Source organism: Nannospalax galili, unplaced genomic scaffold, assembly GCF_000622305.1.
Source record: "Nannospalax galili isolate Female #2095 unplaced genomic scaffold, S.galili_v1.0 scaffold299, whole genome shotgun sequence".
In the NCBI taxonomy this organism is placed as follows: domain Eukaryota; kingdom Metazoa; phylum Chordata; class Mammalia; order Rodentia; family Spalacidae; genus Nannospalax; species Nannospalax galili.
Genome location: NW_008343973.1, coordinates 52,828 through 78,948, shown reverse-complemented (window position 1 = coordinate 78,948; position 26,121 = coordinate 52,828). Strand labels below are relative to the sequence as shown.

General features: G+C 40.3%; 1 long non-coding RNA gene across 11 annotated transcripts in view; it reads left to right on the top strand.

The window, feature by feature from the left end:
* Positions 1–26,121, top strand: part of LOC103739822 — a 27,733-nt gene extending 1,612 nt beyond the window's left edge. For 2 of the 11 annotated variants that reach the window (XR_001872606.2, XR_003850676.1), the window contains 5 exons: positions 205–274; positions 6,159–6,316; positions 12,094–12,181; positions 14,732–14,858; positions 24,049–26,121. This is a non-coding gene — a long non-coding RNA (uncharacterized LOC103739822). Of the gene's footprint in view, positions 1–204; positions 314–6,158; positions 6,317–9,876; positions 10,078–12,093; positions 12,182–14,731; positions 14,859–21,331; positions 21,479–24,048 lie in introns of those variants that run through there. The other 9 variants (XR_001872605.2, XR_003850675.1, XR_003850674.1 and 6 more) reach the window with 8 other exon arrangements.

Sequence of the window (26,121 nt, the reverse complement as noted above, 5' to 3'; positions counted from 1 at the left end):
ATTTCAGCAGGATATAAAAACCAAGGAATTAGTGAAAACTAAAGAAAAGGTATCAGAGGACTTTGTTTTATGAAAAAAATCTTAGTGCTTTGTTCTGTCATTCATTACGAAAATAGTAAATTAGAAGCAGTAATGAAAATTCTAGTAGCAATATGTCTTTTGAATTCCTTTGAATTATTATTATTTTTTTTATTTTTTTTTAAGGAAGCTGTGCAAGCCTTAATTTATGTGAGATGGCAGGATCAAGTCTAGGACGCATCCAAGAAAAAAATCAGTGAGTATCTGGAGAGAGTTCAAGCTGTGCGTTCTGCAGGTTAGTAAGAGACTTTGTTCTCTCGCAGCATGCCTTTACACCTGTGTTTCTCTTTCCTGTTCATCTGTGGATTGTGATCTTGTACTCTTTCTGCTCATCCCTCCTTAAAAATCATGATATGAAAATAAATAATAGCTGTATAAGAAAAACATTAGGGGCCTGGAGTGATGGCTCAGCGGTTAAGAGCAGAGGACCCAGATTGGATTGCCAGCACCCACATGGCTACGAACCATCCTTAACTCCAGTTCCAGGCAGTCCTGAAGCTCTCTTCTGACCTCTACAGCATTTCATGACATGGGTGTACTCACATACATGTAGGGGTACACTCATACACATAAAATAAAAATAATAAAAAATTTAAAAAAAGAAAAGAAAACCATTAGCAACAGTAAAGTACAATTTCCAGTTTTCTGTAGGTGCAGAGATATTGGAAAATCTTATTAACTTTATCAGTGGCAAAGTTGAGAATCTTGTCAGCCTGCTCTTTTAAAAAAATTTTTAAATTTTATGTTTATGAGTGTCCTGTCTGCATGTGTGTAAGGGCAACCATGTCATGCGGTGCCCTTGGAGGTCAGAAGAGAGCATTGGATCCCCTGGACGTGGACTTAGGGACAGTTGTTAACCACCATGTGGGTGCTGGGAATCAAACCTGGGTCCTCTGTAAGAGCAGCCAGTGCTCTTAACTGCTAAGCCATCTCTCCAGCCCCACAGCCTGCTTCTTTTTAAAGATGAGATACATGCCCTCTTTTGATATTAAAATTGACTCATTGTCTTCAGTGTTTAAAGACTTTGGCAGTAGGTTCATAGTTTCTCTTGTGTTTTCTACTTCTAGACCTTTGCTGTACTTTTTTTTTTTTTTAAGCTACACCTTGGAACAACATATAAGCAGAGTCCTGAACAGCTTGTATTTATTGTTGTAAACAGTCTGACAAGTGCCATGAGAGAAGTGTATGTAAACTTAGTGGTCACAGTTCAGTTAGAGGAAAGGGCTCTGTGTCCAAATCTGCTGTTCATGTGGATGGAAAAGAAAAACATTGCCGACATTTTGTTTTAGAAATATATCATCTCTCTAGGGGTGGGTTCTTAAACCTAATTTTTCTTTTTTTGTTGCTGGATAATTCACAGAGGAATGTCAAGAATCTTTACCGTGAATGGACTCTGTTCCTTTTACCACTTTCTGAGTGGAATGAGCAGTTACAAGCATGTAGTTAGGATAATGTCTATTTCACCTACTTTTATTCTTTACAGTTTTCTTAAAAATAAGTAGGTTGCTTTGAGACATTGTCCAGAAATTGCATGTACTGTAGGAATCTTTTATCAGACTTCAGTTGATAGAAAGTTTGGACTGATTGATGCGTTCAGAATATCTTCTTGGGAGTCATTGTGTAGCTCAGTGGTGGAGCACTTTATTCAGTAGGGCTCTGAGTCACATTCCTAACACTGGCGGGGCAAGGGGGGATGGCACACAACTGCGTGATTCAAATGAAATTCATTTTCCCAACCAAGTAAATGAAGTTGTTAAATTTGTATTATAAATAATGCACCTTATTTCAAGTACTGTTTTTAGATAAAATCTTTTTGACGTTTAGAAAGTAACCCTTCATATCTATTTCCGTGATTTCCCTGTGCCTTCCATAGATACTTACCTTTATTTCAGCAGGTGTTTACTGAGTGAATTTTTAGGCTGTGTGATAAGTTCAGGTGGTAGAGGAACCCCCAGGAAGCCCACATCAGATGTGGGAACATAAAAGTATAAACATTGCATTACTGTGGCAACCCCAGTACAGACTTCTGTAAAAGGAAAAGACTGTATGATAACACCTTAGGAGTAGGAACTGGTAACCAAAGACAAACTTCCCTCTTTCCCTGCTGTTTGTATACATAGTCATACTTATGTCATGAGCTGCTATATTAATTCCAATCAGAGTTCTCTAAATCCTTCAAATTCTTCCAACAAGTGTGAAAAAAATACAATTTATTTTTCTTAGAGAGTTAGGAAGTATATTCCCTCTTTGTATTAAATACAGAAAAACTTTAAAAATTACCTTTGAGGGACTGGAGAGATGGCTCAGCAGTTGGAGCACTGGCTGCTCTTGCGGAGAACCCAGGCTCGGTTCCCAGCACCCACATGGTAGCTAACAACCACCCTAACTCCAGTTCCAGGAGATCCAACACCCTCTTCTGACCTCCACAGGCATTGCACGACATGGATGCACCTGCCTGCATGCAGACAATACACTCATAAACATAAAATAAAAATAACAAAATATTTATAAAAATAAAAATTACCTTTGAATTGGTGTAGTGGTATGTGCCTATAGTCCTAGTGCTCAGTAGGCTAAGGCAGGAAGATCACTCGAGTCTATAAAGTTTGAGACCACAGTAAAAACAAAAACAAATTGCATTTTACTTAGGGAAGTAAATTCTAAAACTGACTCTAATGAATGTGATGATCAGGTACAGGAGAGCAGTAATCTCTCAGGAAGACTTGCCAGTGAGATGGCGTTAGAAAAGATTTTTAAAGCAGGTGATACCTTACTTATTTCACCAATATTTTGCCTCATTTGTTCAATAGATGTAGCATGTGTCATTTGTACAGAATTCAGGGGTTTCTGTATTATTTTAAGCAAAAAAAGCCTTTTTCACAAAAAGAAAATCTTGCTCAGAACCCCAGTTTTAGCCAGGTGTGGTGAAGTATGCCTATAATCCCAGCTATTTACAGGAGTATTATAAATTTAAGGCCAATTTAGGCTATATAATGGGACTCTATCACAAAAGTCCAATAAATAAATAATAAAAATTAGGACTGACGATGTAGCTCAATTGGTAGCGTGCCTGCCCAAGATGTGATGACCTGGGTTTGATCCCTGCATCACATTAAACTATATGTGATAGCACATACTTGTGATCCCAGCTCGGTGGAGGTGGATCAGAAGTTCAAGATCATCCTTGTCTACATAAGAGAGTTTGAGGCCAGCCTAGGCTACATGAGACCCTGTCTCAAAAAAAATAAAAGAAAATAGAACCTCAGTTTTTCCCAACAGTCTGTTTGTAAATTCTTGAGGAATGCATTGACTTCTAAGTGGGGGAAAATAACAATGTGAAATTGACCAATGTCATAAAGAGATCAAGACTTGGAATCAGGACTGGTGAGATGGCTTAATGAGGAAGGACACTAATTGTGAAGCCTGATGGCCTGAGTTTAATTTCCAAAACTTACATAGTAGAAGGAGAGAACTAGCTCCTGCAGGTTGTCCTGTGGCCTCTGTATGAGTGCCATAGCACATGAACCCCTCTTTCCAAAATCAATAGGGTGTCAAAAAAAAAAATGTTTAAGGACTTGGAATTAAAAGATCTAAGTTGATACTCTACCCTTCTACTTGTAGCCACGAAGCCTTAGATTAAATTAGTTTTCAGTAGGAAGTAGCTTTGCCCCACCCCTAGTGGACAGACAGTTGACAAATGTCTGGAAAGAGTTTGATTTTCACACTCCTGGGTAGAGGGGACTTATGTTCCTGGAATCCAACTGAGCACAGGTCTTGGGTATTGCCATAAATTCTATAAAGTACAGGACATTCCTTCACAGCAAAGGATTATCCAGTCCCAATGTCAATGCAAAGCCAAGAAACCCTTATAGTTTAATATTTTTGATCTTTGGGCCTTCGTTTTATGAATGGGATTAGTCAAAGAGGTAGTTAAAAATGGTTAAAATTTAGCATATTTCCTTAAATTAACAGAATGTCTACTCATTTAAAATAATAGGCTTTGAGATGTCATTCACATATGTGAAGTTCATCTTTCTAAAGTCTATAATCCACTTTTTTAAAAAATGCATTCTTACAATTGTGTGTCCATCACCACTGTTTGATTGTAGAACATTTTGCCACTCAAAAAAACAAAACAAAACAAAACCCAAACCCTCCTTACTTTTAGCAGTTTCTGTTCCCCATTCCTCCAAACCCTGCCCCTCAGCAGCTGCTTATCTGACTTTCTGACTCTAGGTTTCTTGTTCTGGGTATTTCGTGTGAATGAAATCATCTGATATAGAACCATCTGGTCCTGTTGTTGTTGGCTTCTTTTCACCTAGTGTAATGTTTGTAAAGTTTGTTCATATTAGGTTGTACTGGTACTCTACTCTTTTTGTGACTGACTGATAGTCCATTGCATTCATACACCACATTGGGTTTACTCATTCATGGGCTGGTAGGTATTTGGGTTTTCTCCACCTTTTGTCTATTGTGAATGATGTGGTGAACATGCAGGTTCTAGTGACCACACCATTTTATAATTCCAATTCTAGCAGCAGCGTAGCAGTTCTAGTTCTCAGTTCCTTTATGCTCTCACCCTCACCATCGCGTGTTCTCGTGCACACGCACACTGCTCACGCTTGTGTGTGTAGTACTGGGAATGGGCCCCAGAACTTTGTACGTGCTAGGCAAGTGATCTACACTGAGCTGTATCCTCATCTCTGCAACACTTACCCTTTTTTTAAAGAGTGGATCTTGCGGTCTAGGCTCCAACTGATGCTCCTGCCTCAGCCTTCCAAGTCCTGGGACTACAGGGCTGTTCCATCATGATTGACCTATTTCGATCATCCTACGGATGTAAAATAGCATCCCATTGCGGTTTTGTTGTTGCTGCTTCTCAAGACTGATGGTATTGAGCATCTTTGTTGTGCCTATTGACCATTTGGATATATTTTGGAGAAAGACTGTTGATCTGTTGCTCACTTTTTAGTTGGGCTCTCTTCTTATTTTTGAGTTGCAGGAGATCTATATGTCTGGGTGTGAGATTCTTTTGAGTATATATGTTTATATTAAAAAATTGAAATATTTATTCTAAAAAGCAGTAAAAACATATGACAGTTACTCTGGACCCAGATGAATAGGAAGAGCAAGAACTTTATCATCAGGACCTAGTAGTATTATTGTCTGTACTGGGAAAGAAATTAATTTATCTTAAAACCTGGCAATTTCTTTTTTCCTCCTCCCTCCCTCCCTCCCTCCCTCCCCCTTACTCCTTTTTTGTCTTAGGGATGGAACCCAGGGCTTGGTATATGTGAGACCAGCTCACTCTACCATGAAACTAATCCTCAGCCCTATGTGTTTGTTAATATTTAACATTTTCCAAGTTTTTACCTTGTTTTTAGGAAGGGAGTGCAATGTGAGGAAGACTCCTGGAGTGTTTTGTTTTCATTTGTTTTTAACAAAGGGAATACTATTAGGAAGAAAGGAATTCAGGGGGAAATTTAGTAAAGCAATTCTTTGTTTAATGTTATTTTTATTTGAATTTTTGTGGATTTCATACAGTACATCTTAATCATATTTAGAAGCCATCCCCTATATGCCTCCCTCCACAGCCCGGCAACTGGATTTCATGTATTCTGTCATACTATGTTAAGGCCCATTGAGTCAAGTTTGTGTGCCAAGATGTCTCTCGATGTTCATACACTGGAGCCTGTTCAGCCTACCTAATGTCACTCCCTTAAAGAAGATGAGCTCGCCCTTACCCTGCAGTGATCAGCTGCCAGTAGTTCCTCAGCTAAGGTTAGGGCCTCCTGCCCATTTCTCCAGTTCTATGCTGGTTTTTATTTATTAAAGTATTTATAATAGTCCTTGTCTCTGATGTTGAAAACAGCTGGGTTGGACCAGGGAGCTGAAGATTAGAAGGAGGTGAGAGAAATTAGTCCTTCAGAAAAAGATTTTTGTTATGTATTGTACTAAGCTTTTAAAATGAAGACTTATAGGCGTTTTGGCAAAAATGGTCTTAAGTATATTAAAGTGGTGGTGTTCCCTGACTACATTTAAGCAATGTTCTTTCTCTTCATGTTTTTGTGCCGTTCTAGTTCAATCAAAGAGTGCTGATCCTTTGAAATCAAAACATCAGTTGGACCTAGAGCATGCCCACTTCCTTGTTACACAAGCTTTTGATGAGGATGAAAAAGGGAATGTGGACAATGCTATAGAATTGTATACAGAAGTTGTGGATCTCTATCTGAAAACTGTAGGTATAGCCATGAGTTAAACTTGATAGAATTATGTGAATAAATTCCTTCCCTTACTAATGAATTTTACTTAATTTGAGAAAAAAACACTATTCTATCATTATAAATATAACTGAGTTAATCCTCACCAAAAGATAATGAGTAAGAAGTTAATAATGGATTTTTACACCTTATTAAAATTTTGTCACTACTGGCTGGGGTCACTAAACAGTTGCTTTTTAAAATTATAGATGTTAGGCTGTGGTGGTGCACACCTTTAATCCCAGCACTCGGGAGGTAGAGGCAGGAGGAGCTCTGTGAGTTCAAGGCCAGCCTGGTCTATATAGTAAGTTCCAGGTCATCTGGGGGCTACAGGGAGACCCTTCCTCAAAAAGACTAAAGTAAAATAAAACTATAGATGCTAATTTTTTAACTGTATACTTTAAATTTCTAGGTTTATTTTGTGTGTATGAGTGTTTTACCTGTATGTATGTAAGCATACCACATACGTGCATTTTCCTCCAGAGGCCAGAAGAGGCATCAGATCCCCTGGAACTGGAGTTATGGGCAATTGCCTGTTGCCAAGTGGGTGCTGGGAACTGAACCTGGGTCATCTGCTGAGATATCTCTCCAGCCCCAACTGTGTATACTTTAATAACTGAAATTACTGTTGAAAGAAATCATCGTCACAAATCTATGAATTTAGTGAAAACTTTTTTTTTTTTAATTTCATACAGTAAAAAAATAAGGTAATTGTTTGGGAGACCTTTATTAGCTTGCAGTGTAAAATCCATGTGCTGTTTGGCTTACTGCTCCCTGATGAGACCTTAGCTGACTCACTTAGCTTCACAGAGCATCTAGTACTTAGGAGCAGTGCATTTGGCAGGAAGATGAGGTACAGAGGTATCTTTCTCATGCCAGCCCTGGGCAGGGTGTTATGTTCAGAAAAGCCATCTACCCTGATTTCTCTAGATCCCTAAGAACACAGGTAAGTGCTGGTCTCCCCAGGTTCCTGCCGTTTCACCCTTCCATGCTACCATGTTTGTGCATTTATGATCTGATTAGCACTTGTCTAAAGTTCACCCCAGTGAAAAATACTGAATATGTTCTTCAAATGATAACCTTTAATGACAAAAATAAAATGTCTTTATTTACTCATAGTTTCAAGAAGTAAAATGTATATTGTAGTTTTTGTATAGAAATATAGATTAAATAATTATGCTTTAGAATGTCTGTCTCTTTCTCTTAAGTCTTATGAAACTGCTGATAAGACTGCAAAAGAAATTGAAACAGTTGGCTCGACAGTGAGTTTTGTTGCTCAAATTCTTAACAAATAGCATCAATTATGCTGTTTTTATGAAACAGATTTATCTTAATGTGTGGTAGAGGTCCAAAAGTTCCTTGTAAGCTGAGATTTAGAAGTCTACCTCTCTGCCTGAGTAAATTTACTTCCTCTCTAGTTCCTTGCTTTAAACCGAAGAAATAGCCCATCTATCATTCAAGAAGTATTTTTAGTATTTGCTATATAGAGAGGACAAAAACCCTGATACTTGATTTGTTTTATAACCCTGGTATTATTGAGATGGGGTGTGGGGAGGGGTCTTGGGGCTTGAACCCAGGGTTTTGTGTGTATTAATCAAACATTCAAGCACTAAGCTATATTTGCAGCCCCCAACTGTGGTATTTGAAATGGGCGACTTCTTTAGGCTGTGCAATATTAGACTTCCAAAGGAAATCTTTCAGAAAGACCTCCAGAGTGACTATAAAAAATAGACATTGAGAATGCACCTGCATTCCCAAATCACATCAGATGTGTAACCTTCATCTCAAGCTTGTGTCACTTTTCCAAGCCCTTCCCTAAGCATCGAGTCTCCCCTACTACCTCTTTGATTATATTTATTTAAGTTTTCTTTTTCATTGCTCTTGCTCCTTTGTAAGTAAGGGGCATGAAAAGACCAGTTTATTTGCTGTTGATGTGTACATTGCATCCAGCCTTCATCCCCTAAATGTAAGCTTATGAAGACAGAATTTTGACCATTTTATTGAGTTGTGAATTAAGTACCTAGCAGGGTGCCTAGCATATATGTGTTGAGTAGGTATTTGTTGAAAGAATGAATTTGCCTAAGAGAATTATGACTCTTGAAAGAGTGTTGTAGATAAAGGAAAGGGGTAGAAATTACATTTATTCATAGAGCTTGAAGTTTAAAAATTACCTTCTATTAAAGCTCCATCTAGATGACTCTATCCCCCCCTCAGCTGTTCTTTAATTGAGGTATGGCTCATTCTTCCTTTGCATCATCAACTAACATTTTCTGTATTCAGATTCATGAAGGTAAAAGCACTCAACACATAGTTGTTTCCTCCAGTTTCTGGGGTGCAGTGGTTACCACCTTCACCTGACATAGTTGTCTTCTCCATCCTGATTTCTTCTAGTTAGAATCCTGGCTCATTTTTATTATCTGTGCAAGTAACCTATATAGTATTCCTGAGTCCATCCTAAGCAAAGGTGGGTAGGGTTGGGGTAGCAGTTATGGGCTCCTTTTGAGGATCCGAGAAGATTAAGGATTTTCTTTCTAGGCAAATATACACAAAGCTTTTTGTGTGTGTGTGTGTGTGTGTGTATAATTTCAAAGTGTTATAAGATTCCTGGAACTTGTGTGACTTGTGTTAAGTATGTCTTTTTTTAGCTTATTAGTTCTTTAACAGCACAGTCACATTTCCCTCGAATATCTACAAGCCTTCTGTGACTGAATCCTGCCTTCCTGTCATGTCAGCTCCTGCTTCTTCACACCTGTACTTTCACATCATTTGAAGTGACCTCAGGTCCCTTCGCTGTTTGAGCCTTCTGCTCATTCTGTGTGTGCTTCCCCACGCTGCAGGTGAACCTCTGTGACTTAAGCGGTAGGTCTGACCAACTTTCCCTGGACTCATCCTCTCTTCCTTGATGACCTCTTTTTTTTTTTTTTTTTTTTTTCGCTTGAACTTTTTTTCTTGGTCTTTTTGAGACAGGAACTGGGGCTCCCTGTAGCCGCAGCTGGCCTGAAACTTGCTCTGTAGATCAGGCTGGCCTTGAACTCACAGTGCTCCATCTGCCTCTGCTTCCCAAGTGCTGGGACTAAAGGCGTGTGCCACCATGCCCAGCTGATGAACTCTTTTTTTAAACTTTTTAAAATTTATTTTTATTTTATGTGTATGCGTGTATTGCCTGCATGCATGTTAGTGTTGTACAATGTCTGGGAAGGCAGAAGAGGGCGTCAAATCCCCTGGAACTGGAGTTACAGGAGGTTGTTAGTTTCCATGTGGATGCTTGGAGTCAAAGTCCCCTGCAAGAACAGCCAGTGCTCTTAACTGCTGAGCCATCTCTCCAGCTCCTTGATTAACTCTTAAAGTAAATTTGTTTTCTATAAACTTAAATAAAACACTTGGGAGGTGGAGGCAGGAGGATGAGGAATTCAAGGCCAGACTTTGCTATATAGCAAGTTTGAGGCTAGCCTCTGTGTGAGATCCTGTCTCAAAAACAAACAAACAAAAGCCTAAATTTAAGAAGAAAAGCTAGAGTTTTTCTGTGCTTCTGTTTTAGAGCAGAAGCATTGAGTGAGCCTTTCACAAAGCCATTTTGCAAAGTCAAGTCAACAAATTTTAAAACGAAAAGTCCTCCTGTGAGAACACATTTTCCTCTAGGACCTGATCCCTTCCTTGAGAAGTCTCAGGCATTTATAAGTCCACAGTCATGTGATACACAAGGACAGAGATACACAGCAGAAGAAATAGAAGTGCTCAGGTAAATCCTTATGATTCGCTGCAATGAAAACATTTGAACATAACCAGTGCAGGTTATTTCATTCTGAATTGTGTTCGGAACTTCGTGGTAATCGTGTTGTGCTAGTATTTGACTGAATTATATAATTGCAGCTTGAATAATAAAGTTTGTTGTTTCTAATGTATTTTGATATTAACATTTTTTTCTAGGTAGGTTTTTCTGGTAATCTTGGAATTCTTCAGGTTTGAGCCCTGAAGATAAAGGAGCACAACAGAATTAAGGCAGACTGCTAGTACTCTGTGTACCTTTGAGACCATAGTCCCACTGGGGAAAAAGATTTTGAAATAGCCAGCAAACAAAAGTCTGGAGCTATGAATAGTTTTTCACTTTTTAAGAATTTTTTAAAAAAAGAAAATGAAAACAGAATGTGTGACAGAGACCTCATTGTGAAACCTAAACTGTATATCACCTGGATCCTTACAGAAAATGTTCACGGACCCCTGGTCTATATAGATATCTCATAGTATCTGAAAGCAGCCTCAGGGGATGTTAAAAATGCCAAACAAGCTGGACATGGCACATGCCTGTCATCCCACCATTCTGGAGGTAGGAGGATCACAAGTTCAGGTTCAAGACCAGTCTGGGCTATATAGTGAGACCCTGCCTCAAAAAACAACAGTAACAAACCCACAATAATGTAGAAGTCCTTGATTGTCTTTGGAATCGGTTGAGAGAGGATAAATAGTTGACTAGGAGGCGACTGTTTTTGAATTTGACAAGTCATGTAGGTGTTTGTTTTTAATTTTCCTGTAATTGGGCTGAAAGGACTTCCTCCTAGTTCAGAGCCCCTATGTGCACCTTTCTTTCCTGCTGAAGATTTTAGTTCTATTAGCTTGGTTCCCTTTGCCTAGGAAAAACTGCATGTGAACAAACACAGTACAAAGCAGAAGAAGAAAAGGGTCCTTTTAAAGCTGAGGCACACTAAATTAACAAGAATTTTTTACTGCCTGGTATTTGTATATTGCCTTCTGTATAACATTTGAAATTCTGTGCTCTTAACAAAGCATCTCTTTATTTCTACCCTCATAATGCATCTGTCCTTCAAGTGAAAATGAGGGTACACATCCCAACAGTCACTGTGTCCATTAATCTTCAGTACTGAAAGACTACATTATGAAGTTGCCCTGCAACTACTCTCAATTAAAAAAAAAAAAATGTGATGAGAACAAAATAGCTATAAAGCACGGCGGAGTACGGCCACAATTCCAACACTCAGGAAGCTGATAAGAGATTTTGAGTTTGTCACCAACCGGATACTCTGTGCTACATAGTGAAGCTCTGTCTCAATAAAAGAAAAAAATTGAAATTGTTAATGTATGTAAAACAGGCAAAGCCACTACAAACCTCACTTCTTGAATTTGTCAACAAGTCATAGCAGATACCTGTGGTACTTCCTCCTCCACTACCCATTCTGCACTTTCCTATCCAGAAAAGAACATGTTTTTCAGAATTGTATGTCATGTTTTGAAATCCCCCAGATAACAAAGTAATTGTTTGCTCCTTTGAACTTAGGATAGAATTGGCTTTGTATCCTTATATTGGACACAAAGCCCTATCTTAAGACCACAGTTTTGTTGTAAAAGATGTCAGGTGAGTTTGTTGTTGCTGCTGCTATTTTACTTATTTATTTATTTATTTAATTTTTGTGCTGAGGGTCGAACCTAGGGCTTTGCACATGCCAGGCAAACGCTCTGCCACTGAGCTACATCCTAAGCCCAGGATGTTAATTGTAAAAGAATGTCATATTAAATTGGATTGAATTACAGCAGTTATTTTCTGATATTTGTTTTATCAGAAATGTCTAAAGAGCCGAGCAACCTGATGTTGTCCACTTAACACAGCACCACACTTTGTGATTTGAATTTTACCTTTGATACCAACCAAATGATGGAGAAGTTACTGTCATTTACATTTTAGAGTTGAAGATCAGTGGTTAAGATAAACTTGAAAACTTGGATTCTTTTTCTTGTTTTATAGGACAAGGTTAAACAATCAATGGTATAGAATATGTTCCTTTCATGAGTGTTGATCTGAGGGAACGTTTTGCTTATCCAGTGCCTTTTTGGTAAGTAAGCACTGTAGTAATTTTACTTTCAAGATCATTTAAAATTTTTCCCAAACTCTGAGATTCAATTGAATTCATAGCTTGAAATTAATTTTTTAAAGTTTATTATTTTTATGTGTATTCGTGTATTGCCTGCATATAGGTAAGTGCACCCATGTTATAGAATGCCCGCAGAGGTCAGAAGAGGCTGTTGGATCCCCTGGGACTGGAGTTACAGTTAGCTGCCATGTGGGTGCTGGGATTCAAACCTGGGTCTGTGAAAACAACCAGTGTTCTTAACTGTTGAGCCATCTCTCCAGCCCCAAAGTTAAATTTTATATACAAAACTGGTTGAAGAAAGGAGTATCTATGGGACAGAAGAGGAAAAATTGTCCTGATAGAGATGTGAACAATACAAAGTTGTCTGGATAGTATAGCACCAGAACGTAGCATTAGCACATTTGTTTTAATTTGCCTGGTTTTGGGCTCCTGTGGAGCTTTTGGCCCAGCCATAGTGCTTAGTATAACACCTGGCACAGAGTAAGTACTGTGCAAACATTTGTTCAATTCATGACTGGATCACAGTAGAAATACAAGCTGGAAAGTCATATAAAAGTGGAATAAAATATCAGCATCATTCCTTACTAAGGTCCAGTTAAAGAAAGTGTTACTGGCTGGCATGGCATGGTGGTGCACACCTTTAATCCCAGCACTCCGGAGGCAGAGGCAGGGGGATCTCTGAGTTTGAGGCCACCCTGGTCTGCAGAGCGAGTTCTAGGCCAGCTGGGGCTACAGGGAGACCCTGTCTCAAAAAGACCACACACACAAAAAAAGTGCTGTTTGTAAAAGTATTATCATAGCCTTCCAGGACAGTGGCAGAGGCTTAAAAATATTGTTTGATTTAGGACTCATAGTTTCTAGTTATCCTAAGGAAATCAGTATTCAAATTTGTATATAGTGTCAGGCTCTTGGGAGGCTGAGGCAGTCAGATCTCTTGTGAGTTCAAGGCCAGCCTGGTCTACATAGCTAGTTGCAGAATAGCTGGGGATACAGGGAGGACCTTTCTCACCCCCCCCCCTAAAAAAAAAAACCCCAAAAATGTATGTAGTAAGAGCATTTATCCAAGTGTCTGTTATGGTAAAGGTTTCAGAACTAAATATCCAGGGGTTTGAGAATGATTTAGTCATGGGACATCCATACAATCAAATGCTGTTTCCCAAATAAAGTAAGTCTTTTAAAAAGTAAGAAAGATACTCACAACATAGAAATTTAAAGCAATATAAGATAATGCATGTAACATTCAAATTAATTTTTATTTATAAATGCGTAGGAAAAGAAATACGGTAAAATGCCCACAGTGTTTACCTTTAGATAGCAAAACTATATGGTTTAAGTTTCTTTTTTCAAAATATCTGCAGTGAGCATGTGATATTTATTATCAGAAAAAGTTTGAATGTTTATTATCTATAGAATGAAAAGCTCCATAAAGAATAAGAAAGTTGCTTTTCATTTTCCAATGTTCTGCTTTTCTTAAATGGCCCAAGAATTAAGTGTCAGAAAGCCACTAAATTATCAACCTCATTTTTTCACTTAGGCAGTCATATCAGTGATTCTAGTAATGGATTGGGTTCTAAGGAATTTAACACTTTTATGACTTTGGTGTTAGGTGCATAGATTTAATAGGCAAACTTTTAAGATTATATTTTTATGTTTAATTATGTGTGTGTGTGTGTGTGTGTGTGTGTGTGTGTATGTGTGTGTGAATCGCTACATGTTGAGTGTAGTGCCTGCCAAGGCCAGAATAGGGAGTCAGCTTCCCTGGAGCTGGAGTTACAGGTAGTTATAAGCCACCCAATGTGGGTGCTGGGAACTGAACTCCTATCTTCTATGAGAGCTATGTGTGCTTTCCACTGCTGAGCCATCTCTCCAGACCCTAATAGGCAGACTTCAGTTTGAGATCCTGTGTGCTGCTGGATGAGTTACGTCTTTCTCTGTTTCATCAACTATATAAAATGAGGCAAATAATAGAGCATGTCTACTCCATGGTGTAACTGTGGTGCTTCAATGAGTTAGTGAACTAAGATGCTCTTAGAATGGAGCTTGTTATTTAGCAGCCCTGTTTAACAAGGGAAAAGCACCAGAGTAGTACTCATTAAATAGTAAAATTATAGATCACAATTTGGTTGTGTATGTCAAAAGAATTATACTTCTGATGATTTCACTTCAGGAAACTAATTCTAAAGAAGTGTTTAGAGATTTACTCAAATATTTATGCAAAAGATACCAATATTATAGTTGTTAAAATGAATCCCTGCTTTATAAATGCTAAAGTTGAACTTTTAAACTATACTTTTAAAGTAAATAAAAATGAATTTATGCTCACTTCTGCCTTTAACTGGAGGGGACACTGGGGTTGATTGGATTCAAGGTCAAATGTGAACAGCCTGATTTTACCAGAGTTACATTGGAAAGACAAAAGTCTATTATCTCTGTGTCAAAAGAAAGTTTCATTCTGACTTCAAATTATCTTCTAAAACTGATCTATTTTTGTAATTTGTATTGTTTCCTCAGCGATAGATGGGGCAAGCTGCCATTATCACCCAAACAAAAAAATACATTTTCCAAATGGGTATGGCCAGAAGACCTCACCAACAATCCTACAATGATATACACTATATCCAGTTTTAGTATAAAGCAGGTAAATATTTATATATGGATTTGATTTTTTTTCTTAGATTGTATATATTCAGATGCATGAGTATAATTACAAAAATTATTCGTTGTAGACATTTAAAAAAAATTGTTTTCAGCTCGATCTGGTAGCACATAACTTGGAATCTCAGCACTCCAGGTGGAAGGCCACTGTGGACTACATAGAGTTTGAGGCCAGCCTGGACTATAAAGCAAGATTCTTTCTCCAGAAAAAGAAAAATCTTTTTTTCCTTCTGAGATGACATCTTGCTATGTTGCCCAAGCTGGCCTTGAGCTCAAGATCTTCCTGTATCAGCCTCCTAAGTAACTGGGATTTCTAGTGTGGGGCACCATGCCCAGTTCACTCTATACATTTTTGTTTTAACATAGAGAAAATTGTATAATATGAGACGCTTTTGAGCAATCATAGATTTTTTTTTTTAAATACTACGTAGGACTGGAACATAGGGCCTCATGCATGCAAGGCAGTCACTTCCGCTAAGTTACAGCCCTAGTCCCAATTTCAGATTTCTGTTTTTGTAGATAAGAAACGAGAACTGAATTTCACTTTTGACAAGAAAATAAATATAAAAGATAATTATTGAAATGTCTAATTATGTGGCTGGAGAGATGGGTCAGTGGTTAAGAACACTGGTTGTTCTTGCAGAAGACCCGGGTTTGAATCCCAGCACCCACATGGCAGCCAACAACTGCCCGTAACTCCAGTCCCAGGGCACCTGACAGCCTCCTCTGATCAGTGCGGGCATTGCACAACATGGGTGCACTTACCCACATGCAGGCAATACACACATACACATAAAACAATAATATAAATAAATAAATATATAAATATCCAATTATTGGGGATGGAGAGTTGGCTTAGTAAAGTGCTATCTTGTAAGCATGGGAACCCGAGTTGGCATCCCCAGAATCCCCATAAGAAAAAAAAAAACATAGTGTGACAACAGCACACTCCTGTGACCTCAGAAATGGAAGGGCAGAGACAGGTCGATCTCTGAAGCTCACTACCCAAATCGGTGAGCTTTAGGTTCAGTGAGAGACCATGTCTCAAAAAGTCAAAGCTTGAGAGTGATTGAAGAAAGATATCCAATGTTGACCTCGAGCCTCTACATGCATGTACACCTACATCATGGGCTGCACATACCCTAGTAAGTATACACCATACACACATACAAATCCATTTACAAGAAAACACAAAAGATTCTAAACTAACTTCATTGAAATATGTGAGTTAACAGTGTAATATTTCTATTTTCCTATTTGAACAATAATTGAGAAACTATTTAACATAAAAGCTCAAGTAGTCAGTGCAATGCATAAATGTTGTGCAAATGCTGAAATTATATGGGGGCTGGAGAGGTTGCTCGGTGCTTAAGAACACTTGTTCTTTCAGAGGACCTAGGTTCAGTTCCCAGCACTGACATGGCAGCTAACAACTGTCCATAACCCAGTTCCAGGAGATCTAACACTTTCTTCTCATCTTTGTGGGCATTGTATACACATGGTGTATAGTGTACATGGTGTACATGGAGGTAAAACATACACATAAAAGTAATAAATTTTTTGTATGTTGAAATTATATGAATTAAAGAATATATTAGTGTATTATTCTTATTAACAGACAATAGTATCAGATTTTTCCTTTGTGGCATCACTGGCTATCAGTGCAGCTTATGAAAGATGATTCAATAAGAAGTTGATTACCAGATAAAATTTTGTGTTTTCCCTTCATAAAATTGTTGCTTAGTTGGAAATTAAAAACTTGGACCTTACTGACACAGCAAGAGGAGAGGGCCCATCACTGGATTATTACTGTCCTTCTGTAAAAGTTAAACAGATGGTTCCTGAATGTAGGGAGTTATTCTAAAGCAGTAAGACTATATGCATATGTAGCTAACTAAGGTATGTGGCATAAATGTTTTTGAAATTGATGAAATCAAAGTAAACACAATTTGTAATTTTTAAATTTTGATTTATTTTTTGTTTTATGTGTATGAGTGTTTTACCTGCATGTATGTTAGTGCATCCATGTTGTGTAATGCCCACAGAGGTCAGAAGAGGGTGCTGGATCCCCTGGAACTGGAGTTGGGGATGGTTTTTAGTTGCCATGTATATGCTGGGACCCAAACTCAGGCAAAGTGCTTTTAACTGCCGAACCATCTCTCCAGCCTCATACTTCGTAGTTTTAACTGAATAAGGTAGCCAGCCACCTTGGCTATTGAGCAATTAAAACAGGTTATTTTGCATCCAGATGAGCTACATGTATAAGATGTGAAATTTTGAAAACAGCATACAAAATGTTAAATTGGAAAATATCTCACATTTTGTATTGAGTACGTAGTGAAATCATAACTGGAGTCAGCAAAATGTTAGAGTTAGTTTTATCGTTTTCTTTAGCTTTTAATATGGCTATTAGAAAATAGAAAGTATTCCTGTTGCCTATAGCTGCTTTAAAATTCATTGAAATGTTTCTGAAAAATTTTTTCAGTTTTTGAAAGTTATTAACTCAGAATCATTCAGTGAAAAAGTTTCTAATCATAATTTTTCATTGCACTTTTCTTGAGTAGTTTTTGTGTGTTAAGGCCTAAGGGTAAAAGATGAATCAGAGAGTTTTTAACTTCAGCTTCTTGCCTTATAAATAACCAATATGCAGCATATTTGGTTTGGTCCAAATATATTTTAAAAGAAAACTGATACTGAAAGTTCTTACAAGAATCTCATCAATAACTTTAATTTTATGTACTTCAGAGTTGTACTTAGTGTCTTTGTTGTGATTTATTGAAATGGTCTGTACTTGATAAAGGTCGTTTATCCATTTAGTACATGGTTTTTTAAAAACATACAGTTAGAAATTGAGCTAGACATGGTGGCACTCGCCTTTAATCCCAACACTTGGAAGGCAGAGGCAAGTGGATCTCTCTGAGTTCAAGACCAGCCTGGTCTACATTGTGAGTTCTAGGCCAGCTGGGGCTACAGGGAGACCCTGTCTCAAAAAGACCACACACACAAAAAGTGCTATTTGTAAAAGTATTATCATAGTCTCCAGGACAGTGGCAGAGGCTTGAAAATATTGTTTGATTTAGGACTCATAGTTTCTAGTTATCCTAAGGAAATCAGTATGCAAATTTGTATATAGTGCCAGGCACTTGGGAGGCTGAGGCAGTCAGATCTCTGTGAGTAAAAAAAAAAACCCCAAAAATGTATGTAGTAAGAGCATTTATCCAAGTGTCTGTTATGGTAAAGGTTTCAGAACTAAATATCCAGGGGTTTGAGAATGATTTAGTCATGGGACATCCATACAATCAAATGCTGTTTCCCAAATAAAGTAGGAAAGATACCCGTAATATAAAAACTTAAAGCAATATAAGATAATGCATGTAACATTCAAATTAATTTTTATTTATAAATGCGTAGGAAAAGAAATACGGTAAAATGCCCCCAGTGGTTAGATAGCAGAACTATGTGATTTAAGTTTCTTTTTTCAAAATATCTGCAGTGGGCATGTGATATTATCAGAAAAAGTTTGAATGTTTATTATCTATAGAATGAAAAACTCCATGAAGAATAAGAAAAGTACGTGTGGGGTACAATGTACATGGAAAATTCAACCAGATAGAAAACAAAGGGTGTTCATGTAGTGTGTCTCATGCTGGGTCCTTTGTTCAAGACAAGGGAATGTGTTGGGGCTGTTAACCAAGATGTCTTAATTTCAGTTACACACAGCTGGTGTTATTCCTAGATCAAGGAAGTGAAAATGTTTTTTCCTAGAACACAGGGAACTGCAGACTTTTAGCCTGGCCAGCTTCCTTCTGCATTGCGGTGTTCCATGTGACAGGGTCATGAGGCACTCTTTTTAATGCCTTGCCCTTGGCAGAGGTTGCAGCCTGACCTTAAAAGTTCAGGCCCATCTTGTTCTAAGTCTGGCCATCTTGGTCTCCTATAGAAGTTTATAGCTCTTAAGTGCCTACGTTAAAAAACAAGAAAGGAAAGGGCACATATAAATGACTTAGTAGTACAATTCAGCCTTTGGAAAGGCAAGAACTAACCAACTCCCAGCCTAGTAGACAAGAAGAAATAGAAATCAGCAGAAATTAATGAAATAGAAACAAATAAAAAAAATACAAAAAGAATTAATGAATCTAAGAGCTGGTTCTTTGAAAAGTTGAACACCTTTAGTCCAGGTAACCAAAAAATAAAAAAGTAGTGCAAATCCAAATTAATGAAATCAGAGATGAAAGGGGAAACATCATAATCCCCCCCACCCCAAATTATAAGGGAATACTTCGAAAACCTATGCTCTACTAAATTTGAAAATCTGAAAGGGACGAATTTCCAAATTCATCGAAACCAGTAAAGTTAAACCAAGAAGAGATCAACATCTGAAACAGACCTATAACAAATAAGGAAATTGAAACAGTAATACAACCCCTCCCCACTAAAAACCCCAGGTCCAGATGGATTCACAGCAGACTTCTACAAGACATTCAAAGAAGATGTATAACCAGTACTTCTTAAATTATTCAAAAATGTAGAAATGGAGAGAACACCCAAACTCCTTCTATGATGCCAGTCTCACTCTAATACCAAAACCAGGTAAAGATGTGACAAAAAAGAAAACTATAGACCCATATACTTAATGAACATAGATGCAAACCTATTCAAGAAAATACTTGGAAATCACATACAGACACACATCCAAAAGATCATGCACCATGATCAAGTCGGCTTTATTCTAGAGATGCAGGAGTAGTTCACCGTACGTAAGTCAATAGATGTAATAAAACATACAAATGGACTTAAAGACGAAAACCACATGGTCATCTCAGTAGATGCAGAAAAGCTTTTGACAGAATCCAAAATGCATTCATGTTAAAAGTGCTAGAAGGAATTGGTCTGGAGGGAGCATACCTCAATGTAATTAAAGCCATATACGATAAACCTATAGCCAACATCATCCTAAATGGAGAAAAACAAAGCATTCCCATTAAAATTAGGAACCAGACAGGGCTGTCCACTATTTTCAATGTAGTGTTTGAAACTCTTGCAAGAGCAATAAGACAAGAGATGGAAAATTAAAGGAGTACTAATTGGAAAAGAAGATGTCAAATTATCACTATTTGCAGATGATATGATACATAATAGATCCCACAAATTCTACCAGAAAACTATTAGAAATGATTAATACTAATACTGTCAGTCAAGTGGCAGGCTACAAAATCAACTTACAAAAATCAGCAGCCTTTCTATATACCAAAAAAAAGTAATCAGAAAAAGCATTCAAAGACACCCTACCATTCACAATGACCTCAAGAAAAATTTAAGGATAAACCTAACCAAAGACATTAAAGATCCCTACAATGAAACTCTGAAATCTTTAAAGAAACAAATGGAGGAAGACACTAGGAGGTGAAAGGTTACCTACCACGCTCATGAATTCAAAGAATCAGAATTGAGAAAATGACCATCTCCCCAAAAGTCTTCAATGTAATGCCATTTAAAATACCCACGACATTCACACAGGTAGAAAAAAAAATCCTAAAATTCAGAAGACCCAGGATAGCCAAAGAAATCTTGGGCAAATAAAACAATGCTTGAGTGATCACCATACCACATCTCAAATTATATTACAGAGCTTTAGTCATAAAAGCAGCATGGTACTATGGTACTGGCACAAAAATAGACACGTAGATAAATGGAACAAAGTAGAAGACCCAAACACGAATACATGCAATTTCAGCCACCTGATATTTGTCAAAGGTGCAAAGAACACACACAATGGAGGAAAGACAGCATCTTCAATAAATGGTGCTGCCACAATTGGATATCCACTTGTAGAAGAATGAAATTGGGCCCTAATCATTTACTGCTCCCAAAAGTAAACTCCAAGTGGATCAAAGACCTGAATGCAAAACCTAAAACTCTGAAACTGCGAGAGGAAAGCAGAGGCACTATCCTACAAGATACAGGTGTAGGAAAGGACTTTCTAAATCGAACATCAGCCACTCAGGCATCATGGTCAATAATCAACAAGCGAGACCTCATTAAGCTACAAAGTTTCCGTACAGCAAAAGAAACAACCAGCATAGTGAAGAGGAAACCCACAGAGTGGGAGAAAAAATTATAGGATTTGGGACTGTTTGCTTTGCTTGGTTTTTAATGTATGTTTCAAGGTGTCAAGTATTAATCTTTTCATCCAATGTCCACCCCTCCGAGGTGTTTAAAGACTTGAAATGAGAGAAAAGTATTTTAAGAATGTAATAGGATCTAACCTCTGCTCAGGCCGCAATACCTGCAGCAGCCATCTCCTCTCCCACTTTCACCGATATTGACAAGCATCCTTGTGAGACATTGCATCTGAGTCCCTAGCTAACATAGTATCTCATCTGGGAAGTGAGCTCATGTCAAAGGGGGTATTGGTGCAAGTAGGTCTAAACACATCATTCTCCCACCTCTTCCCAGCCTCCTGGCTGGGAATCTGAGAGCTTGGCTGTGAGAACTGGTAGTGAAACCTCACCCATCAGAGGACAACTTTCAAGAGTTGGTTCTCTTCTCCTTCTACCATATGGATCCAGGGACTCAAACTCAGAATGTCAGGCTTCCCAGCAAGTAAGTACCTTAGAGCTGGGCCATCTTGCTGACCCACATTCTGTGCATTTTAAACCAGTCCCCTCTGGCTATACCCCCACACGGTCCTCTGCCTGGCACAGCACCTACTTGTCCTAATGAACTCTGCTCCCACCCTCTGTTCACCCTGCCATGCTCCTCAGCATGTTAACCCCCCCCCGCCCCCCAAGTATTCTCTGCTGGTCCTTCACTGCCTTCCAACAATAGCAGATGAAGATTCATTCCAGGCCACTCTGTTAACCTCCTTTCCCAGCTGCTCTGCTGTAGTGTCGTCTACAGTGCTTTCTTCCTCTAATAAACCTGTTTCATGTTGTTTGGAAAAGGGAAAGAAATTCTACCCAGTATTCATTGCCTGCCAGCTAGCCCCACCCACAGTCCCCCGTATGCAGGTCAGCACAGTCCTGGTGCTGACAGCAGATACATTTAGCCATTGGCCACAGCTGTCTAGTGCCTACTCAGCACTTATGACAAGTTCCAGCAAGTAGCTTCAATTGGTGAGTGTCCCCGACCAGGACTAGGATATAATTTATGCCATCTAGTAACAGCGTGGCACATAGACGTACAGAAAGCCCTAGGGCTTGGCGAGAGAAACATCTGCAGACACCTCTATGTGATCCTGCTGGTGGGGCTCTGCTCCTGGAAGATGGTTTACCTTGTTAGATGGAGGGTGCATATTGAGGTCTTGCATGCCTCTACTCTGAAATCCTTCAGGAGAAAGACTGTTGTTAAGTATTGGCAAGTGATGAACCTAACTATAACACACCTTAACTTTGCTTTTCTGCAAGTGGGAGCTCAGCTTCTCCAGGGACATAAATTTCATCTGTACTTTTCCTTAACCCCAGTCCCAGTTTAGTCAAACACATTGCCCTGCTCTCCCTGGGAAGCAGTTAATGTGTTCTCTCAAACAATGGAAGGCCCAGGTCAATAGGGTCCCCTGGCGGGATGCATGCCTCTTGTACATAGCCTGAGTTTGTGGCTACTGAGCAGGGTGGATGTCACTTGTGTCTGTAGGGCATTTAAGAGACCACCAGTGGTGTTGGAGAGATGACTTAGGGGGTCAAGGGCACTGGCTGTTTTTGCAGAGGACATGGGTTTGGTTCCTAACACCCACCCGGCGGCTATCAGCCATTCCTAACTCCAGTTCCAGGGGATCCAACACCCTACCCTCTTCTGGCCTCCATGGGCACCAGGCACATATGTGGTACACATACATGCAGGCAAGCACACATTAGAAAAAAACTCTTAAGAACAAAGGACCCCCCCAATCTCCGCCCCCCCCACCTGAGGAATAGTGTCTGGGTCACCTTTAAAACTTAGGGCCACTGAATCTTAAACTGATCCTCAACCTTCAAAGCTGTTGAAACTTTGTCCATTCTGGCCAATTAGGCTTTTTTTCAGCTTCTGCTCTTGTATGACCACAACCTCCACATCTCCAATGAGAAATGGAGGTTGGGAGAGGGGGAGGTGAAGGTGGTGGCCACCAGGTTTTTTTTTTGCTCCAGGACGGGAGCTTCAAGGAAAGTAGTCTGAGAGGAGTACCACTGTGAGTCAGCTCCAGATGCAGGGCGAGCAGGTTAGGAACAATATGGATTCATTGAGGTCTCTCCTTGTGGCCTGACCTACGCCCACAGGCCTGGGAGGTATAGTTAGAAAGGGTGGTGGTGGTGAGGAGCGGGGGGCAGCCTGGGCTGGTGGGGGATTTTCTTGCTGGGATCTCCTTCCCATCCTGAAGGAGAGGAGTACACACACCTCTCAGCCGTTCTGGAGGTTCACTGGGGAATCGGGAGGGAGTAGGTTATACCTCCATGCTTGTGTCCCCTTCATCCCCAAGTTGATCTCCTGACCCCCAAGGTGTTCTCCTTGTCACCCAGGGGCCCTTGTCCTAATATCTCCTTGCTCTTTGCCTCTCTGATTCCTTTCTCACTGCCCTCCTTTCATGTGTGAGGCAACTGTCTACCTTGGCTCTGCAGTCTCCTTCTGGGCTTGGGGAGGTGGGCAGCCCAGGCGGGAGCTCTGCCCCCAGGGAGTTAGCAGCAGGCTCCTTGCATAGGACAGCTCAATTCAACCTTCCAGAGCTTCTTTCCTTTGCCATGTATATCACCTTCCCATGGAGTGAAAGGCATTCACTCTGCATTGGGAGCCTCGTTTACTTGTGGGTGTCCTTGATCTTTGACCTCTCCAGTCTAGGCTGTACAGGAGATGGAGTGGCTGAACTGTGGTGTCTGCTGCCATTTTCCAGGGCTTCTAAGCTAGCATGAGTGCAAGCTCCTTTTCTGGTCCCCAGGGGCCTCTTCATCTGCACCAGGGCTGGGTCAGGGCCAGATTCCACTGATTTCCAAGAGGAAGGGCTGTGAGTCTCACTGCTCTGGTCAGCTGGGGTCCATGTCATAGCAGCTGTGGCATAGGAAGTGCAGGCCCCCATGCTAGAGGGCAGGGTGCTGCGATAACTTGAGCAGCAGGAGGCCATGCACTGATGGATGTCCACCCTCCATGTACCCCTTACCTGTGCATGGGAGCCAGGCCCCTAACTGTCCCATTTCTCTCACCTTCAGGTTACGTGGTCTGTATGTTACACTGTCTCCCCAGCTGCATAAATGTACATTCAGCATGGGCCACAGCCGTGACGAAGCCATCATGAAAATGGTGAAACTGGACCTGAAAGTGGGGCGCTTTTGAAGAACAGACACAGCCACCACACGACACCGTTCTTAGTTCACTAATGTTAGCCTTAGGACAAAGCCAGACACCTTGTACTGGGCAGGCATTAGACTACAACCAGCCTTTTCCTGCCTTTAGCCAGCCATCCTGGTACTGTAATTTAGGGGTTGATGGTGGTTGAAATTGATTTCTGGTTGGTTACTAAGGTGCCTGATAGGCACTGTATAAAATCAAAACATGAAGAATGTTTTTCTCCTTGAGCATGGCTAGTGGATTTAAAACAACACACTGCTGGAGTCAGACTTAGAAAAGCCTTAAGTGGGAAGTGTTGCTGAGGAGCAGGCACCGGCCTCACAGCCCTCACAGGCGGGCTTTGCCTCAGCTCCTCTGTGTTGGCCTTTCACCTCTTCACTTAGGTTTGGTTCCAGCAGGACCTGATGGCCACGCATCCCTTGGCCATGGGAGGTTGCTGAGACTGACGATGAGGCTGGGCCGGGTCAGGCCTTGTCTCAGTCTCCCACGGAGCTGGAAATGGGGTTGGGGGTCAGATTCTTAGGGAAGATTTTACCTGACTTGTTATGGGAAAAATCACACAGGAAGAGAAACCACCTCACTTTGAAAAATTAGCTCCGCTGAAGACTACCTTTTCTACCCAGGATCGGAGGCGGTGAACTACTGGCTCTGCATTGCACCAGGGGCCAGGGTCTGACTGGGCTGGAGCCTGCCTGTTGACCTCTGCAGCCAGATTTCTATATCGAGAGAGTTTTTGGTTCTTTCTTTTTTTTTTTTAAAGACACCTTGTGGCTACCAGTCATCAGTAGATATGTTGGGGAACACCTGGGGAACTGTTTGTTTCCTTGGAGACCAGGAGGATGATATGTGGCTTCTACTAGTTTCTGTGTAGCGCATAGTTTGGGGACAAACGATCAGTTTCTTCCACGGGGTAGGTTTAGGAAGACAGAGGCTGCACAGGATTCTGTTGTGGCTGTCTCCAGCATGCCATGCATGGTGGTGGCGGCTGTGGGCTGGGCAGCAGCTCTCAGCCTGGGCCTCCTCTGGTGCAGATATAGCAGCTCTGGCCAGGTGGGGGCACTTGTGTGGGCTGGTTAGGAACCCATTACTGGTCAGATGGGTGGGGCTGGGTAGACATTAGGAGCCCTCGGAAGTCTTGATCTGGTGACTGGCCTCAGTTGTCTGGTTCAGGCCTGCGACCTGGTGTGGGGCTGCCCACACTTGGCTGCTGATGGATGGTTTAACCCAGCAACTTTCTTTTGTATGAGACGACAGAGTTCAACACTCTGCAGATTAACAGTTGGACAGCTGCAAATACCAATGTCTTGTGATGTAAAATAATGACTGTGAAATCATGTTCTCCCCACTCCTGCATCTGACCCTACCTCCCACCAGATGGAAGTTGCTGCAGAATCTCCAGCGTTAATCTTTGCTTCAGGACCCAGACTGGTGACTCGCTCTGGTCAGCCCAAGTCACTGGGGCCGGGCCTGGTCTGCCTGGCCTTTACCACCATTGTCAAGCCACAACCTTCTGGCCACCAGAGGCCTTCCTCAGTGAGCATCAACAGAGCTCTGATCCTAGAAGAAGCCACAGGTGCCCTTCTCAGTCCTCCTAGACCTAACCAGCATCAGCTGCCTCCCCCAGCACTGGGAAGGGGGTGCTCAGACCACACACCCAGGGATCAAGTCAAGTTCACTTCCTGCCTGGAGAGAGGTGGGGGAGGAAGGGCTTTTTCCCCCTGCAATCTGTGTTCTATGAAGTTTGCTAAATGTAAGGGAAGCTTAAATTGTTGTGTCTATAAAGAGAAAAATCTTATTTATACCTGTGTGTTCTTGACTGACTTACACACAAAGCCTAGAGGTCAGTTTTTTAACATTGTGACCATATTAAAAGAATCTCGTAACTTTCATTCCTTTTTCTCCTGCTGAAAAAAAAATTAAACCAAATATACGAA